The following is a 19,812-nucleotide window of genomic DNA, read 5'->3' as shown; positions in this document are numbered from 1 at the left end:
TCTGGGAGTCAGGAGTCCAGACAAGGCTCAGTTGAACTTGTGCTTCACGGCCTCTCACAAGGCTGCGTTCAAGTGTCAAAGAGAGCTAGGGCTTCCCGTGAAAGCTCAACCAGGGGAGGAGCTGCATCCAAGCTTATTTACAAGGTTGTTGCAGGAGTCGGTTCCATGGGGCTGTTGGAAGGCTACCCTCAGTTATTCTCTGTCTGTAGGTTGGAGGTCACCCTCAGTTCTTGCCATGTGGGTCTCCCCAACATAGCAATTTGCTTCATCAAAGCCAAAAAAGAGAATTTTCCAGAGAGGCGGAAGTAACAATTTTGGTAACCTAGTCCTCGGAGTGATAGCCCTTCCATATTGCCATCTTCTTTGGTTAGAAGCAACTTACACAAACTACTGCACAATTGCACTCATTTCACACGCTAGCAAAATAAGAGAGTTCCAGAAAATCATCTACTTCTGCTTTATTGACTACACCAAAGCCTTTGACTGTGTGGATCACAACAAACTGTGGAAAATTCTTCAAGAGATGGGAATACCAGACCATCTGACCTGCCTCCTGAGAAATCTGTATACAAGTCAAGAAGCAACAGTTAGAAGTGGACGTGGAACAACAGACTGGTTCCAAATAGGAAAAGGAGTAAGTCAAGCCTGTATATTGTCAACCTGTTTACTTAACTGATATGCAGAGTACATTATGGGAAACGCCCGGCTGAATGAAGAACAAGCTGGAATCAAGATTGCCGGGGGAAATATCAATAACCTCAGATATGCAGATGTGAGAGTTAGACTATAAAGAAAGCTGAGCACCAAAGAATTGATGCTTTTGAACTGTGGTGTTGGAGAATACTCTTAAGAGTCCCTTGGACTGCAAAGAGATCAAACCAGTCCATCCTAAAGGAAATTAGTCCTGAATACTCATGGGAAAGACTGATGCTGAAGCTGAAACTCCAATACTTTGGCCACCTGATTGGAAGAACTGACTCACTGGAAAAGACCTTGATGCTGGGAAAGATTGAAGGTGGGAGGAGAAGGGGACGACAGAGGATGAGATGGTTGGATGGCATCACTGACCTGATGGACATGAGTTTGAGTAAGCTCCAGGAGTTGGTGATGGACAGGGAGGCCTGGCTTGCTGCAGTCCATGGGGTCGCAAAGAGTCAGACACGACTGAGCGGCTGAACTGAACTTGCGCAAGGGGAGTGGCTTCCACAACGCCAGAAGGTAGAAATCACCTGGGGCCAGCAGACTGTCTGAGCCCAGGCCTGGGCGCATCAGATACATGTGCGTCCTATTTCAAACCCTCGCAACCCCCACCTCTTATTCAAGCCACTGCTGCAGCAAAGCCTCAAGTCTTGATTAGCCTTACACAGGTGCCACCTGGCAGGGCTTTGCTCCTAGCCTGTGATGATGTCTGATGCAGACCATGGTATCCCACGGGGTAGAATGGATGGACAGCAGTAGAGTATTTCTTGAGCTCTATATATAAGAAAAAAATAATAAAATCTTAAGAGCTAGAGGAAAGAAAGCTGAAATTAGATGCTATAATGGAAAAAAAATAAGGCCCTCTGCCTGGCTCCCAGGTAAGTTCATTCATAGGCCCAGAGCCCACTGACTGAAGGTGAGGTTGCATCTCCTTGAAGAGGAGCCCTGGCAGGCCATCACAAGTATAAACAATGAGCTTTCCCTCAGTCTTTCTCCAAAGTGACCTAGGGACACTTACCAGAGTACTGTGTACTGGGGAAAGGGAAACACAGAGTTGCTTCGACCTTAGCCTACTGTAAGAAATCATAAATGCCAGTTACTACCGTTTGTCTGATTAGAGAAGTACAGAGGACAGGTGATAATTGAAAGTCCCACCCTGGTCCAAGTCACAGTGAAATCCATACTTATTTCTCCGGTAACTGAGTCTATAATTGGGACAGGTAAACTTAGAAAATGGAAACCCCTAATATCAGCTCCCTGAATTTTGACGTTAGAATTTTAGGGTCATGTAGAAGGCCAGTGTGACTTTTTACAGTTCTAACAGCTGTAGGTGATAGGGACACACAAAGCAAAATTAGATACCACCCATTTTCTTCCCGGGAGAAGGCAATGGCACCCCACTCCAGTACTCTTGCCTGGAAAATCCCATGGACGGAGGACCCTGGTAGGCTGCAGTCCATGGGCTCACTAAGAGTCAGACAAGACTGAGCGACTTCCCTTTCACTTTTCACTTTCATGCATTGGAGAAGGAAATGGCAACCCACTCCAGTGTTCTTGCCTGGAGAATCCCAGGGACGGGGGAGCCGGGTGGGCTGCCGTCTCTGGAGTCGCACAGAGTCGGACACAACTGAAGCGACTTAGCAGCAGCAGCAGCATTTTCTTCCCAGGTGTCATTTGAGGGGGGATGAAAAGTGCTGAAGGCAGAATGAGCCCCAGGGGTGATGTGCGGCATACGGGGCACCCAGGTATTCTCTCCACCCGCTAGTTTGCTTCTGTAAAAGGTACTCACCCCAAAGGGAGCCACACAGAAACAGGAAGTCAGTTATACCCTCTCTATCACCCATCAGAGGATCTTCTTGGCCTTGCCTAGACACTTATATGATAATCACAGGCCCCCACTGGTCTGCTCAGAGTAGTGTAGGGCAGGTCCACAGGTCGCCAGCGGGGCGGCACCAGGGGTCCCCCTCGGTGGAAGTCTGTGCGTCAGCCTGCACAGTCATTCCGCGCTAGCTTTTGCTCAGGTGCGAGGGTGAGAGCCACACTGGCAGGTGTGGGAGCTAACCTGGCTGAGTATCTTCACTCCTCAAAGGAGCCTCTCCTGTAACAACTCCCTGGACGTGGCTTTCATTCCCTCCAGGGATACCTATAAAAGTCACCACACCCAGGAAGGCCTCAAGAACCGTGTCCTTAGCAGAAATGCACAGTCTTTCATAGCTCTTCCCAGCCCAAACATAACTCACCAATCAGGGTTGTTTTTATCATCTGCAGTGTTACTTGGAAATACAGTTTGCCTTTTACCCTTAAGAGGTTGCCAGAGTAACGGCAGTGTGTGTGTGTGTGTGTGCGTGCGTGCACACACGCTCTTAGTCATGCCCAACTGTTTGTGACCCTATGACTGTGGCCCACCAGGCTCCTCTGTAAATGGGATTTTCCATGCAAGAATACAGGAGTGGGTTGCCATTTCCTTCTCCAGGGGATCTTCCCGACCCAGTGATCGAACCAGAGTCTCCTAAATCGGCAGGTGGGTTCTTTACCACTGAGCCACCTGGGAAGCCCAACATAGCTGTACAGCTACCCAAAGGACAAGTTCTCATGTAGAAGGGAAAGCTTTGTTTACCCCTTACTTTAGCCACCCTGGCTAAAAAGCAGACTCTACAAATTCTGTCCTTTCTTCAGGATGGAGCTACCATAGCTGCAGGGGTGTTTCAAAGTCTTTGGGGAGCTGCACAGAAAGACATGGGTGGATGGAGAGGAATTCCAGAACCAGCTTTATCTCCTCCTCTGTTTTTGGTTTAAAAAAAAAAAAAAAAAACAAGCCCTATTTGAAGTTATGAGGCGGATGTTCTTAACTGTTCAAATAGGGAGGCCGTGGTGGCAAACAATGCAGACAAATCCCTTAGGGCTTCATCTGACGCCAGAGATTGAGGTGCTTGGACCTACTAAAGCAGAGTGTAAATGCCGCCCTCTTTCCACTGTGTCCTTAAAATCAGGCAGGACAGTCTTACCCAGATTGATCAGATTGTCTTCCCAGTGAGAGTGCGGGCCTCAGGAACAAGATTCTGTTCAACTTTGCTAAAAGGATTACTGACTCTTTTCTCCCACTTTGAGTTACATTAAGAATAGGTCTTCCTCTTTCCTCTTGTTTGATGGATGCCATCCCCCAGGAGATGAGAGGAGACCAGGAACTCACTCTGCACATACATACTTCCAACTTTACAGGAGCCTGCTTTGTTGATTTCAAGAAACTGAATGTCCATGAGAAAAGTTTTGCCCTGAAAGAAGACCTCACCTCTTCCCAAGGCTATGCAGCAAGCGAACCCTCTAGGGAGACGCGTGTTCATCTCCAGGGCCTGCTCTGTCCTCCTTATAGCCAAACTCACCCTTACAGCTTGTGGACTGGCACCAGCCCCATGGAGAAAACTCAGCTCTTTTCTCCCTCCGCAAGTCCAATATGCTTCTTTAATGAGTCTGGTGGTGCTTTGGTCAAGTGTCCAGAGAGACAAGAACAGACTTGGAGGGGATCGGGGGGATGGGGAGATGAGGGCAGATGACCTGGCATCTGTGGGAGAAGGAGAGCTGTGCGGTGATTCCTTAATGAATTTATTTAAGGGCGGAGGTGGGGGAGATGAAATATAGGGCAGCCTGAGAGGACAGAGGGGGAGAACGAGAGAAAGAGAGCAGATGTTGTGAAAGATAGTCTTTCATGTTTCCTCCGCATTGGCAATCTGCAGATGTATGTTGGCAGGGCTACAGTCAGAGAACAGAGGGAGGCTGGAGTTTACACATCTGGAAATCATTTGGCAGGGGGCAGAGTTCAAACGCTTTCTGCCTCAGCCGCTCGCAGACCTTCCTTGCGGCGTGGGCTGTGGCTGGGTGAGGGGCCACCATGCACAGAGTCCCTCCAGCCTCACTCCAGGCGGAAGCCCCACCTAAGCCGGTGGGGTTTGCCTCTGTATGGGTTCAGTCACGCGGAAAAGTTGAAATGCTGATAAAAAGAGAGAACGGGACGGGGGGAAGGACAGGAGCAAAGCGGAGAATGCACCACAACGGAGACAAGCCTGGCTGGAAATCAAGAAACAAAATGTACTTGGACCTAATCCAGAGCGTGAGTTAACTGGAGAGCAAAGAACACCATTCAGCGGAGGGAAGCAAAAAAAAAAAAAGACTCCTCTGCTGCATAGTAACACCCAAGGATCATGCTCACACCACATTTACTTTTCTCAGAAATCCCTGTCCATGTTGCCTTCACTGGTTTCAGGAATGCAGAGGGCCTTCTTGATCCTGAGGGAATTGCTCCCTTTGGAAGGATTTATGGGGTTCTGCAAGGAGACAGCAGGGTCTCCCAGGACCGGTTCATCATCCCACTGACCCAAAGCCTCTGCTGCCACTGGGAGACGGGGCCCTCCCTCCCAAAAGGGGCAAGGTCAGCTCGGGTGTTTAGCTTCCCTCTGAGGAGAAACACATCCCTGGTGAACTTGTGTCCCAGCTCAAAGATCCTGCCACGCTCAACTGAGTAGACACGCTGGCTGCAGCTGCTGGCCGGCGAGGCGCGGGGGCCACGTGTTCTGTGTGGGAGGTGAACGCACAGGGAGTGGTTGTGAGTTAAAGGCACACAGGCTCACCCAGGTCGGGTAATACGGTCCAGGACCTCAGAAAGATCAGGGTCCATCTGGGGAGAGAACAGAGCGCATGAAAAGATGAATTACAAAATACAACCGAACGGAATAAAAGGCCAAATGTGAGATCAAACACACTCTGATGGATCGCTTCATAACCCCCACCCCACCCCAAAGCTGCTTAACTTCCTATCCGCTCTACCTCACTGGAAGCTTCCGCCTTCCCTGAGGCTGCCCGTGCCATGAACGGTCGTTACTCCCCCTCAGCTCGTGTCCGGTGTGGCCGAAGGTCCTGCTAATTTATGCCTTCACGTCTTTTGCACGCGTCCATCACCCTCAGCATCTCTAGCCTGAATCAGTCTCGCTGCTGCTGATCTGATCCCCCAGACCCATGCTCCGGGTTCTCGGTCTGAAGGGAAATCTGAGTGTGCCACTCCTCTAAATGGTTCAGCAGTCTTCCACAGTTTTCAGGATAAAGCTCAGCCTGCAAAGCATGACACACAAAACCGTCATGACCTGGCTTTTGTCCACGTTCCGAACCTCATCTTCAGCAGTGTGCTCAGAAATGTTTAACAACCAAGGCTTCCAGACACACCGTGTGTCATCTCACACGACACACTCCCCCTGAGCAATGAAGCTCCTCCAACTCCCTGGCCATAACCATGTCTCTCCCTTACCTGGGCCTCTGCACATCTTTCTCTGCCCAGAAAGACCTTCCTTCTGCCTCTCCCCCATGCTCACACCCCTCAACCCACCCCTGCCAACCACCATCCTTCCAGACCTGGTTTCCACCAGGAAGTCAGCCCTTAGCAGTCATGTCTGACTCTTTGCCACCCCATGGACTATACAGTCCATGGGATTCTCCAGGCTGGAATACTGGAGGGGGTAGCCTTTCCCCTCTCCAGGGGATCTTCCCGACCTAGGGATTGAATCCAGGTCTCCCACATTGCAGGCAGATTCTTTACCAGCTGAGCCACAAGGGAAGCTCCTTAGCAAGCACTGCTGCTGCTGCTAAGTTGCTTCAGTCGTGTCCGACTCTGTGTGACCCCATAGACAGCAGCCCACCAGGCTCCCCCGTCCCTGGGATTCTCCAGGCAAGAACACTGGAGTGGATTGCCATTTCCTTCTCCAGTGCATGCAAGTGAAAAGTCAAAGTGAAGTCGCTCAGTGGTGTCCGACTCTAGCGACCCCACGGACTGCAGCCTACCAGGCTCCTCTGTCCATGGGATTTTCTAGGCAAAAGTACTGGAGTGGGGTGCCATTGCCTTCTCCATAGCAAGCACAGGGGCCACCAAATGCTGCCTTGTAACTGTGCAGGTGGGGCTGTTGCTATATCAGGCACCTTTGAGGACAGAACTATTTTTATGTTTCAATCCACATTGCCTCCCACACTTTCTGGAACATAGTAGGTTTTCAGTAGTCACTGAAATACAGAATATAAACACTGCTAGTTTTTAACTTACTACTTACACTCTACCCTCAAGATTCAAGGTTGTGAATGAATGCTATAAGCCTTTTCCACAAACACAGAGCTCTGGGAAGTACAGAAGTCAGAGTGGCCAGAGAAGACTTCTCGGAGTAGAGCTGCCATAATCAGCAAATTAAAATACAGGATGCCCAGTGAAATTTGACTTTTAGGTAAGTGATGATTTTTTTTTTTGTAAGTAGTTCTTATGCAACATTTGCGAAATTACTTATAGTAAACAAATATCCATTCACCTGAAATGCATGTTGAACTGGGCGTCCTGTATTTTATCTGGTAACCCTACCTTTGAAGAGGCTGCCTTTGAGCAAGAGCTTGATGGATGACTCAGATTTAGAAAGGGCAAGAGAAGGGGGACTGGTTTTTCTCACTGGAGACTGGTGGGAGGGGAGATGAGCCAAGTACACAGAGACCAGGACCTGCAAGGAATTTTCACATTGGTCTTGTTAGAGCATGAAGTTGGTGCTCACAAACAATGAGAGGCTGGAAAGGAGGAGAATGTTGAAATGGAAGTGGAAGTGATCAGAGAGAGAGGGCCACTGCCATTCTTTAGACGTTTGTTCAGTTTAAAAGTCCTGAACTGGCCCAGAGGCGACTGGAAAAAAGGACAGGAAGAAAGGGCAGATTTCTAAGTGTGCTGGGGGATGGAAAGGAGAGCTGAGGAATCTACAAAGACTTAAGACTCAAGAGGGGAAGCCAGATTAGAAGGGGCAGGCAAGGGAGGATGAGCTTCATTTAGACCAAACGGTACTGATGGGAAAGCAGGGCCCACAAGGAGGACTGAACACCAAGTAGGAGATGAGATGCTAGGGCCTTCCCATGACAGTGGTCATGGAGTGTCCCTACATACCAACAGGGATGGTCTGCAAGGGTTCTCAGTCACGTACATGCTCCACGTACATGACAGAGGAGGATTTGTGGGACTATCATCCCACAGATTTGTGGGACTAAAGTCCCACACTGCCAAGGCAGTGTGACAGACCACTGATATGCTCCTGTGTTCCATGACTCCTCCTCATTCCAGGCCTTCTCAAGAGTCCACCAGCCCACTCGAGAGATGTCTCACTCTTCTGTTTCATGAAGGAATGATTGATGCAGTTCACTGCAAGACATTCAAAGATGTAAAAGGGCATTTCCCCACTGCTACTGCTGCTAAGTCGCTTCAGTCGTGTCCAACTCTGTGCGACCCCATAGATGGCAGCCCGCCAGGCTCCCCCATCCCTGGGATTCTCCAGGCAAGAACACTGGAGTGGGTTGCATTTCCTTCTCCAATGCATGAAAGTGAAAAGTCAAAGTGAAGTCGCTCAGTTGTGTCCGACTCCTAGTGACCCCATGGACTGCAGCCTACCAGGCTCCTCTGTCCATGGGATTTTCCAGGCAAGAGGACTGGAGTGGGGTGCCATTGCCTTCTCTGATTTCCCCACTAAGTTACCTAAATGTAAAGTCCAAATTTAATACACTTCAAATCTTTGCCTGACCAGAGCAAATTGTTTATCTATGTGAAATTGGCAAAGGGCCAGTCTGTGGATATGAAAATACTTTGAAAATTATACTGTACTATACAAACCTAAGGATATTATTCATATAAATGGAGTATCTATAAGATAACAGACAATAATCACCCAGATATCCAAAATTATGCTTGCGTATTATTAGATGTTTGGATATTTCAAGATGTCAAATTCAGTCCTTTCCCTAATATTACCCATGTCCTTCTTGTCTTATTTTTACATAGTACTTATCACCATCTATCATACCCTATATCCAGTTCAGTTCAGATGCTCAGTCATGTCTGCCTTTTTGTGACCCCATGGACTGCAGCACGCCAGGCTTCCCTGCCCATCATCAACTCCTGGAGCTTGCTCAGACTCCTGTCTGTTGAGTTGGTGATGCCATCCAACCATCTCATCCTCTGTCGTCCCCTTCTCCTTGTGCCTTCAATCTTTCCCAGCATCAGGGTCTTTTCTAATGAGTCAGTTCTTCGCATCAGGTGGCCAAAGTATTGGAGTTTCAGCTTCAACATCAGTCTTTCCAATGAATATTCAGGACTGATTTCCTTTAGGATTGATTGGTTTAATCTCCTTGCTGTCCAAGGGACTCTCAAGAGTTTTCTCCAACACCACAGTTCAAAAGCATCAATTCTTCCACGCTCAGCTTTATTTATGGTCCAACTCTCACATCCATACATGACTGCTAGAAAAACCATAGCTTTGACTATATCTATTCCCCATATGGAATACCTTATTTTGTGTTTTTCCTGATCACCCACAAGGCTGCATGAGCATTGAGGGCAAAAATTAATATCTCTTTTGTTGATGGCTACACTTCTCCATGCCCAAAGCAAAGCTTATTTCTGACTGAGTGAATTCACGTTAGTTTTCTAAGGGATGATTCAGTCAGTCAGTCAGTACAGTCGCTCAGTCGTGTCCGACTCTTTTCGACCCCATGAATCACAGCACGCCAGGCCTCCCTGTCCATCACCAACTCCCAGAGTTCACTCAGACTCACGTCCATTGAGTCAGTGAGGCCATCCAGCCATCTCATCCTCTGTCACCCCCTTCTCCTCCTGCCCCCAGTCCCTCCCAGCATCAGAGTCTTTTCCAATGAGTCAACTCTTCACATGAGGTGGCCAGAGTACTGGAGTTTCAGCTTCGGCATCATTCCTTCCAAAGAAATCCTAGGGCTGATCTCATTCAGAATGGACTGGTTGGATCTCCTTGCAGTCCAAGGGACTCTCAAGAGTCTTCTCCAACACAGTTCAAAAGCATCAATTCTTTGGCACTCAGCCTTCTTCACAGTCCAACTCTCACATCCATACATGACCACAGGAAAAACCATAGTCTTGACTAGATGGACCTTTGTTGGCAAAGTAATGTCTTTGCTTTTGAATATGCTATCTAGGTTGGTCATAACCATCCTTCCAAGGAGTAAGAGTCTTTTAATTTCATGACTGCAGTCACCATCTGCAGCGATTTTGGAGCCAAAAAAATAAAGTCTGACACTGTTTCCACTGTTTCCCCCTCTATTTCCCATGAAGTGATGGGACCAGATGCCATGATCTTCGTTTTCTGAATGTTGAGCTTTAAGCCAACTTTTTCACTCTCCTCTTTCACCTTCATCTAGAGGCTTTTTAGTTCCTCTTCACTTTCTGCCATCAGGGTAGTGTCATCTGCATATCTGAGGTTATTGATATTTCTCCCGGCAATCTTGATTCCAGCTTGTGCTTCTTCCAGCCCAGCATTTCTCATGATGTACTCTGCATATAAGTTAAATAAGCAGGGTGACAATATACAGCCTTGACATACTCCTTTTCCTATTTGGAACCAGTCTGTTGTTCCATGTCCAGTTCTAACTGTTGCTTCCTGACCTGCATACAGATTTCTCAAGAACCAGGTCAGGTGGTCTGATATTCCCATCTCTTTCAGGATTTTCCACAGTTTATTGTGATCCACACAGTCAAAGGCTTTGGCACAGTCATTAAAGCAGAAATAGATGTTTTTCTGGAACTCTCTTGCTTTTTCAATGATCCAGCGGATGTTGGCAATTTGGTCTCTGGTTCCTCTGCCTTTTCTAAAACCAGCTTGAACATCTGGGAGTTCACGGTTCACGTACTGCTGAAGCCTGGCTTGGAGAATTTTAAGCATTACTTTACTAGTATGTGAGATGAGTGCAATTGTGCAGCAGTTTGAGCATTCTTTGGCATTGCCTTTCTGTGGGATTAGAATGAAAACTGCCCTTTTCCAGTCCTGTGGCCACTGCTGAGTTTTCCAAATTTGCTGGCATATTGAGTGCAGCACTTTCACAGCATCCTCATATATCTTGATTGCTAGGAAGTATCCTAAAGGCAAACATGAAAGAAATATCCAAATTACAATATCCATTGTTCTACAACTGGGTATCGAACAGTCATGCGAAGTCACTAGGACTGCCATGTAAACTTGATTGTCCTAAAAATAAGACACATGTAGACCAATGCTAAGTTCTCCCTGGTAGCAGACACTATAGGCATCTCAGGTGACCCACAAGAGTTAATTTCCCTCCCTTAGTATGGATCTTGCTAAGCTCAGCTGTTTGATAGCTCTTCTTATGTCCCTAGATGCCTCAGGTCCTCCCACACCCCTGCTGAGGACTGACTCAACAAAGGCCCCATGTGGACTGTGCCTTTCCCTCTCTTCCTAGGACAGTGTGTTTGTCCCAATCTGGAGAAGAGAGCCACATTTTAATTCCAATCCCAGAGCTCTCCGTGTCTACCTGAGCCTATGGTTCTTCTTGCACAGTTCATTCCCCTGCTGTTGGTAGCAATCCTAACCATCTTGGAGTGATGACTGGACACCACCTTGCACATGGTGTTCTGCAGAGTAAATGCAAGAAAAAGGATCCCTGCTCAGCTTCCCAGCATGAACTGGCATCCCTGACGTAGACAAACACACAGAAAAATACACCACAGCTGAGGCTCAGATGAGCCTTGAAAGGCATCCAGCTGCACTCTTAAACCCAGCTGGTATGTGTCCTGGTTAAATAACGGAACAGACTGGCAAGTCTCAGAGAGCTCAGTGCTGAAGTCCAGAAGGCTGTCATGTCTGTGTGTGTTTGGCATCCCTGGGAGGCAGGAGGATGGCGGGGAGAAAGATTCAGTAGCAAGATGTTAAGGAAGCTGGAGGTGTCGTAACTAAGAAAGACCCTACTAAATAGCTGACTCCTTCTTGGAGTCTAGTTTTAAGGAGACGGGTGGAAATCAGCAGTGAGAGGTGGGCCACGAGGCCCACAGGGGGCATACTGGAGAATCATGGCTGGGATGTCTGAATCCCAACAGGTCACGGAGGAAACCTCATGCACCGCTCACCACTCCCTCCGCCCGCTACGCTGTCTGCTGTCATGCGTGGAGCAACTGACCACCCACAAAGAGCCAAAGAGGAGGTGCCCCTGCTGTTTCCTCTGACCTTGGGGGACTGTCTCCTGCAAGCTCTCCTCTTCCTCTGGAAAGTCATGCCGCTCCACAGAGCCCAAGAACCCTTTGTCCTTCCATCCTGTCCTCAGCAGATTCATGCGGTGTTCCTTAGCCTCCTAATTACTGCCAGACATGAAGCTGATGGGCCGGCCTTTATAGACACTATTACTGCCAGATCCTCTTCCCTTCACTGTCTGGAAGCCTGTGTCTATTTAAGCTCTAATCCTTTTTGCCATTTTTGACCTAGTTCCCATTATTTTATATTTTTCCATATTAAGTTAAATAAGCCACTTGTCATTCTGCATATATCTTATTGAATCCAGCTCTTCTTTTGTGACTCAAATGAATGCCTAATGGAAAAAAAAAAAAAAACAACCCTGCACTGGCCAGTTCCTGGGATTGATCCACTTTCTTAACTTCCAGCATAAAGGACTAGACGGAAAGTCCCTTTAAAAATGCTGGTGATATTCCTTAACTGGGCAAAGAGAGACCGTAACTCACTACTGTCCTGCCTGCAGTCTTCAGATGGACGAATATGTTTAAATACATCAAAAATGTTTAATGAGCATGGATGAAGCACCCCTTAGAACTGGGATATCCACCATTCCTCGACGAAAAACTGATAGCAGTGGATGAATGTGTTTCACAGATAAGGAGAAAGAAGAAAGTGAGCAAGAGAAGAAAAGGAGAGTGAGCAATCAAAAGCACAGCGACAGACAACTCACCTGAGGCATCACCGACCCTCCCTCCGCATCTTAAGCCCCATGTGACTGTATGTGAAGCTGAGCAAAAGCCGAAAAGGCTCCACTTTAGAAAATATTATTTCTTGAAACATGCATGCCATGACCACAGGTCTGAACAAAGACACCTTTCCTCTCATGACAAACAATCCCCAGACTGGCGCCCGCCCTCTTCCTAGCATGCTTCAGAAGGAATTACATGCGCTGTGCTTGTACCACAAACTCTTTGCACCAAACCAGACTTTTCAAGGCGCTCTCTGTTGCTTGAATATGCTCTATCTTGTTTGCCCATCATTTAGGGAAACATTAAGACTACTTAGTGGTGTTTTCATGTGCTATTCTTAGTCTATTTTTCTCCTCCAAGATCAAGTACTTTCACAGCTGACCAACTGAAACTGAAGAGCACGTGGAACCCTCAGAGATCGCACCCAGAAACGGTAACGGCCAGGTGGTTTTATAATTTTGGCAAGGAGCGCTGACTGCCTTGCCCTGACTGGTGGCAACCTGCCTCGCACAATCCAGAGACCGTGTCAGGGACAGGTGAAAAATAAGAAATAAAATTTACTGGTTTTGACCCTCCAAGAAGAGGAGCTGATGCTTATTTTTTTCAATTCTCATTGAATTGTAGAATCAATCCTTTCTATTTTGAAAGAGCAGTTTTCATTATTGATAAAATACCAACTGTAAAAAGTAAAGTGCGTTAACTCTGACAAAAATATGGTATGCACTTTTCAATGCATTACTTTAACACAACCATCTTTCAGCTTGGTATTATTATGATGTACATTTTATAAGAGGAAGCCTGAGATTTAATTAGGTAACCAGTAGCAATGGACACTTAGTGGATATGCACAGGTTCAGTTGAACTCAGAGAACATGATCTTGGCTACAATACTTTAAAATACTTTCATGATGGAAATGTTTTTAAATTAGATATGTAAAAAGGAGAGCAAAAACAATTTTCACCATACTCAGAGACAACTTGATAAACAAACTTTGTACATACACCCCCAATTAAAAAAAAAAAAAAAGAGACAGAGATCATACTTAACATACTGCTGTAAAAGCTTTGTGTTTTACATTTGAAATATATTGTGGAGGTCTTTTTACATCAATAAATACACTTCTACCCTATCATATTTAATGACTGTTTTCCATTGTTATCCTTACACCATAATGTATGTAATAAATCTTCCTTTTGGACATTTTGGTTCTTATACAGAATGCTGTGATAAATAATCTAATAGATGACTCCTTCACACATCTTTAGACCTCTGAGATAAATTCTTAGAAGCAAGATATACAGTTTTTACATATTGCCAAACTGCCTTGGGAAATGTATGAATTTTCATTCCTGTCAAAAATGTATTAAATCATCCTCTCCCCCCACCATTACCAGCATTGGGTATTTTATCGTCTTTGCCAATTTAAAAGCTTCCCTGGTGGCTCAGAGGTTAAAGCATCTGCCTGGAATGCAGGAGACCTGGATTCAATCCCTGGGTCGGGAACATACCCTGGAGAAGGAAATGGCAACCCACTCCAGTACCCTTGCCTGGAGAATCCCATGGAGAGATCTCACTGATGTTTTAGTTGTTCTTCCGTAATTAGTTCTGCCGATGGAACACTCTTCATTTTTGGTATTTGTATTAGTCCTTTTGTGAAATCTCTACTTATGTGAATAGCTAATCTTTACTTCACAGCTCACTAGATAGTAATCACTTGCCAAAATAATGTGTCAAATATATTTTCCTAATTTTTTCATTTGTTATTAATTTTCTTGGTTTTTTAATAAAAAATGTTCACAATTTTTCTTTTCTTTTTTGGTTTCTGTCATTGACATCATCCTTACAAAGAACCTCCCCCTCCTTCAAGATTATTTAAAAAACTTAAATTTCCTTATTGTACTTTCAAAGGATTTTTTCACATTTAAATATTTAATATCTAGCATTTCTTGGTATAAAATATAGCTTATTTCTTACAATTTTTAAACCAAATGTCTAAACACCATTTACTAAATGATCTATAAAATCATACCTCATTTGTAATTTTTTATTGTATACCAAAACTTTATATATTTATGTCTAGAATTATTGTTCTACTCCATAGATTTTTTTTCTTCTGATTCCTATGCCATTATTATCTGTTCTAGTCATTACAGCTTTATAAGCCACATCAGTGTCTCAGAGGGCAATTTTCCCTTCATTATTACCAACTGTTTATTCATTCAAATGCACTTAAAAGGCATCCCTTCAGTTTCAGAAAAATGGGGGATTGTGGTTAGAACTGTGTTATATCACTAGAATAATTGGAAAGAACTGAAGCCTTACAATTTGATTAAACTGTTCCTTCCTGGAACAAGCAAAACATGTCTATTTAATTCAGGTTTTCTTAATAATGCATTTATTTTCTTCATATATTATAATGTATCCTATTATATGAATGGAATCTTCTCCCAATTACATTTAACAATTGGCTATTGTGAAACAGACTTATACAACTGAACTCCAAGCCATTCCCATTCTTTTAAGGGTAAAGTTGATGCCAAAAAATACTAATTGTCATTTAAAAGTCATTCATTTCACTGAAGGTGGTGAAAAAATACAAACTTATAGCCACAAAATAAACAATTTGGGGGATATAATGTACAGTGTGGTGACTGTAGTTAATAATACTGTATTGTATATTTGAAATTTACTAAAAGTAGATCTTAAAAGGTCTTATCCCAAGAAAAAAGACACCTGTCACTATGTGTGGTAGAGACGGATATTAACTAGATTTACTGTGGTGATCATTTCAAATCATCATGTTGTACATCTGAAAATAATATAATTTTATGTGATAATGATACCTGAGTTTTTTTTTAAGTCACCTATTTTATTTGTAACTGAACTTAGTATATAAAGGCATCAGCTAGTTCCAAAGACTCTGTCTCCAGGATGCATCCCTGAACAGTCCACTTCTCCCCATCTCCACCACCACTGGTCAAGGCACCAGCAAACTTCACCTGGGCTATTGTTATTATAATTTTGTCACTGGCCCCCCACAGTTCCTGTTTTAATTCATTCTTTGTATCTCACAAATGAACAAATCATATCACATCCCTGCTTAAACTCACTCCCCCCACCCCACTCCGGCCCAGGCATCTTTAATCTAAGTACCTTACTGGGGCCCACAAGGTCTATGGGATTTGGGCCCCACGTCCCTTTCCAACCGCACTTCCTACCTGTTCTCCTTTCTCAGCACTCTCTACCCCCTTGCCTTCTTTCAGCTTCCCACGTCACCATCTCCTCCTCAGGGCCTTTCTGCAAGCTCTTCCTCTGCCTGGGAGCTCTTCTTCTAGAGGACCATTCCTGCTGACCATCTGAAGCTCACATTAAGTGTCATGCTCAACAAGGTCCTCCCTGTCCATTCAATTTAAAGTAGACCCCATCACTCTCTTATCGCATCCTCCAGTTTTATTTTTCTAAACCAATTTACTGTGAAATGTTGACTTATTTATTTGTGTAGTGTGTATCTTCTCCCCTCAATTTGTCTGGCCACATTCCCACCTTAAAGGCAAAGTTTCAGAAGAGTCATAATTCCTATCTTAACCACTACTGCATCTCTAAGGACTAGATGAATTCCTGGCACAGAGCAGGCGCGCAGTAAAAATGTGTGAACTGAATGAATAAATGAACAACCTAAGGCCTTGTGAATCATGGTGAACAGTTTGGTGCAAGCAACATGCATTTCATAATCAGATAGACCTATGTTTGATTCTCAGTCTCAGTCCTTAGCTAATTTGAGCCCTTGGGAAAAATAGTCTTAGAATATTGCTTTCTTTAGTTATAAAAATGGAGTGATTAGTTACTGCCTGATATGTTTGGTTTGAGAATTAAATGAAAAAATGTATAAAGCATTAGCACAATTCCCGGTACACAAAACTCAAGATATGTTAGTTCTTTGCCCATTCCTGAGCTACTTCCACTCACCAACTAGTTTCTTTATCTACATTACAGCTGGGGAGCTATGGAATTTAGTGCTTAGAGAGCCTCAATATTAAACAAGACTTTAAAATTGGGTAAAAAAAAAAAAAAGAAAGAAAGAAAGAAAGCGAATGCTACCATCTGGGATAGGTCTTTGTTCCAACTAGTTCTCTGAGATTCAGAAGGAATAGACTGTTCAGCAAATTATTCCCTGCCTTAAATTGGAACATGGAATTAAAGACAAGGACAATTGAACAAGTCAACAAAAACTTTTATTTTGCTACAAATTAACATAGTATGGGTCTCTAATCTTAATGCCACATTAGGGAAAAATACTCATTAGTAAGATGTCACATAGTACACTGAAATTATAAAAGGAGCATTAAACATAATCCCCAATGGAGGACCCAAAATTCAAAAAATTGGTGATTATGATTTCCTAGAGCAAGTTCACTAAGTTTCCAAATGCCTCCAACATCAAGGGAGTACATAAATTATACAAGGCTATAAAGTCTGACACAGTAAAAGTGGTTCATTCTGAAAAAGGAAATGAATTCTTTGACCTTGACTATCTAAACACCATCATTGATTTTTCTATACTTTCCTTTGGAGTTTACAATTGAGAAGTCACTTCATTTTGTTTCTCTTTCATTTATATTTTGAGGGATTAAGCCCATGGATACAAGTTTTCTAACTTAGAAAGGGTCAGCAAAAATGCCAATAATCTCAGTTTCTGGCACCTTCCAAATCATGAGGGCCCTACTTAGGATTAGGGCTCACTTTATCTGCAAATACTACCTGGAAAGTAGTGGACCAAAATTACATATCATCTGCTATTACAAAGAGATTGTATGAGCCTGTTGTTCTGTATTTTGGTTTCTGCTGTTTGGGGGACAGGCTGCTGAAGCATATATTGGGAAAACATATGCAGCATATGTTTTCCCAAGAGAAGAGCCAGCCAGCATCAGACAGGAGGGCAAGTGAAGCCCAGGGACTCAAAACACGCACTTTGGAGCACACTACTGAGTTTCAATCCCTATTCCGCATGGAACAAAGGCCCCAAAGGCCCTAAAGAAAGCAATATTCTGAGACTTTGAGTATTTTTTCACATCTTACTAGCTGTGAAACCTCAGGCAAATTATTTAGCCTTTCTGTGCCTCTGTGTTCTTGTCTGTAAAACAGAATGATGAAAACATTATCCACGTTGTAGGGCTGTAATGAGGAGTAAATGAGAATTTGTAAGAAACTCAGTAAAGCTTGCTAAAGCATTTATTAATTCAATCATAACTCAAAAAAGATTTTCAGTGCTTTTGTTCTGTGAATGTGTCTTCAAAGGGAAGGGAAGGGATAATCACCCCCACCATGTGTGGGGTGATGAACAGGGACTCTCTTCACCTTTTCCCACCTTGTCCCAGAAGGTGTCAGAGGGAAACACAAGTTGCCATACTTTTATTAAATGAAAAACTGTTATAAGTGAAATGAATTTAAAAAGCCAGTCCCATTCACTCTAAAAATCAAAGGAGGATGCAGAAATGGAACCCTAGTTCTTGGGTTTCTAGGTCTCCCTGCCTCTTTCTACAGGCATTATTATAAATCATGGTCTGTTCCCAGGGCACAGATCCTGAAGGTAAGGATTGGCAACTACAGGATATCAAAATCTCCACCTTCTGAGGCCACCATGGAGTTGAAAGAAGTCAAATAAGACAACGTTATTCTAATACTCCTGAGAATAGAAAGCTTCAGCATGAAAAGAGCACTTTAAACTCTTTAGAGTGTCAGTCTGACGTGCCCTGCTCCTCATCACTCACTGCCTTGCTGAGTCTTACCTTTGCCCACTAAGTACTGGGTAGTCTCTTTGAAATCTGAAAATAATTTTCAGTATATTCCATGAAAGCAGCCCATCGGCTAAGAGAAAGTTTAAATAAAACTTCTGAATAGCTTTCTTTACCATGAGATGGGGATGGCTTTAAGACTAATGTTTCTGAGGGGGAAGAAGAAGTGTAATTTGTGAACCCAACCTGGGTAACCACCACAGAGGGCTCTTCACAGATTCCGGGCCAGTCCAGATGAACTGTGGCTCTCTGGCACCCAGGGAAGATGCTCCTAACCAGAGGATAATTCTAGAACGTGAGAACAAAGACAACAGCCACCCCCCCCCATTCATCAAGATTGTAACAATGAAGAACCATAATGACAATGATAGGAGAAAGCAGAGAAAATAAAATGTTACCAGACAGAGAGGCAGTTCGGAAAACTGAGTACTGATCATTTTTCTTCAGGACACACCATTGAGAAAAATTAAGTCTTTAACCTCTGATGGCTTCCTGTGGCAAAGCCACAGAAATCTAATTGAGAGACTCAGGTCCACAGAAATCTGCTGTCTGGTCTGGCTATAGAATCACATTATGATAAGCCTTTGACTGGATTACTGTAAGAAACAAAGGATTGTTGCTACGACATCATTAGGTAGACTGTACACCCAAACGATACTTTCCTAATCTTTATTCACTGAGCTCTCCTCCCATTATCTCTAACAAGCAGATGAAGCAGAAACCTCAAGAGACGCTGTATTCTGTTTGATTCTGGGGGACTTCCAAATGCACTTTGTATTTCCATTGAGAAAAGACACAGAATTGAGTGGTGTGTAAAAGATAGAAGGGCAATGACTTCTGGTCAGCATTGTAATATTACTGACATTGCAATACACTTTCAACAGAAAGTGGGGTTAGTAAAGATGTTAGAACCACAAAGACTTGTCATGATTATATGCTTGCTGCTCTTTCTATCTGCCCATTGCACATTCTGAGACAGTTGGAAGTATATCTTTCCATTTGCCCACAAAATGTAGCTCCAGTAGTATCCTACAGAATAAACCCTAGCCAAGGGATGGGGTCCCAGCACAATTTCATACTTTTTCTTTCTCTGGCTACGAGCAGGTGTAAACAACTTGAAGACCTGCAGGCTTTCAGAGAAACAGTTCAGTTCAGTTCAGTTGCTCAGTTGTGTCCGACTCTTCGCGACCCCATGAATCGCAGCACGCCAGGCCTCCCTGTCCATCACCAACTCCCGGAGTTCACTCAAACTCACGTCCATCGAGTCAGTGATGCCATCCAGCCATCTCATCCTCTGTTGTCCCCTTCTCCTTCTGCCCCAAATCCCTCCCAGCACTAGAGTCTTTTCCAATGAGTCAACTCTTCGCAACCGGTGGCCAGAGTACTGGAGTTTCAGCTTCAGCATCATTCCCTCCAAAGAAATCCCAGGGCTGATCTCCTTCACAATGGACTGCTTGGATCTCCTTGCAGTCCAAGGGACTCTCAAGAGTCTTCTCCAACACCACAGTTCAAAAGCATCAATTCTTCGG

Source organism: Bison bison, unplaced genomic scaffold, assembly GCF_000754665.1.
Source record: "Bison bison bison isolate TAMUID 2011002044 unplaced genomic scaffold, Bison_UMD1.0 scf7180017864218, whole genome shotgun sequence".
NCBI classification, from domain to species: domain Eukaryota; kingdom Metazoa; phylum Chordata; class Mammalia; order Artiodactyla; family Bovidae; genus Bison; species Bison bison.
This window is presented reverse-complemented; position numbering follows the sequence as displayed.